Raw genomic sequence first — 925 nt, 5'->3', positions numbered from 1 at the left:
GTTGGGGAAATTTTCTTAAATAATTTTGTTGAAAATATTTTCTGGGCCTTGGAGGAGGGCATCTTCTTTTTCCTCTATTCCTATTTTTCTTAGGTTTTGTCTTTTCATGCTGTCTTCAATTTCTTGGATGATCTGTGAGTAATTTTTTAGATTTAACATCTTCTTTGACAGATACATCAATTTCTTCCATTGTATCTTCCACACCTGATATTCTTTCTTGCATCTCTTGTAGTCTATTAGTTATGCTTTCCTCTGGAGTTCCTGTTTTCTTCGCTAAGTTCTTTCTCTCAACAATATCCTGTATTTGTGTTTTCTTTAATTTCTCCCAAAACATATGGAATGCTTCACAGATTTGCATGTCATCCTTGCACAGGGGCCATGATAATCTTTTCTGTATCATTTCCAATTTTAATATATGTGCTGCTGAAGCATGTGCCACATATTTCTTTCAAGCAGTCATTAATAACTCACATGTCCTTACCTTGTGAGTTTCACATTATCACAGATTCAATTATTATTTGTTAAAGAAAAGATATGTCCTCAGTCAGTGAATTATTTTCTGTGAAAATGCTCTTCAACCAAAGCAAATCTTTGAACAAAAAGCATTTAATTGGGACATTGCTTATATTTTTACAGCAACCATTCATGATGTCATATTGGCAAGCAATTATTTTTTGTAGTCCTTCATCAAAACTGATAGCTTTTTATACTGAACCACAAGAAGCAGGCAGAGAGAGGGAGACTGAAAGAGACAAAGAGAGATAGAGCTAGAGAGACATATTCAGAAATAGCCTGAAACCAACAAAAGCAAAGATAAAAAGTGACAGAGACAGAGAGACAGTGACTCCATTCTGTCTGGTCACTTTCATTGGCATACCAACCTCAAAGCACACTCTCCTATAATATGTATCCAAACGGAATTATA

At 34.7% G+C, this 925-nt stretch overlaps 1 non-coding gene across 1 annotated transcript; it reads right to left on the bottom strand.

Annotated features, from left to right (window-relative positions):
- Positions 1-328: 328 nt before the first annotated feature.
- On the bottom strand, positions 329-432 carry LOC132651697 (U6 spliceosomal RNA). The gene has a single exon (XR_009589280.1). It is a non-coding gene; the product is annotated as a U6 spliceosomal RNA (small nuclear RNA).
- Positions 433-925: the final 493 nt, after the last annotated feature.

This window comes from Meriones unguiculatus, assembly GCF_030254825.1.
Source record: "Meriones unguiculatus strain TT.TT164.6M chromosome Y unlocalized genomic scaffold, Bangor_MerUng_6.1 ChrY_unordered_Scaffold_23, whole genome shotgun sequence".
In the NCBI taxonomy this organism is placed as follows: domain Eukaryota; kingdom Metazoa; phylum Chordata; class Mammalia; order Rodentia; family Muridae; genus Meriones; species Meriones unguiculatus.
This window is presented reverse-complemented; position numbering and strand designations above follow the sequence as displayed.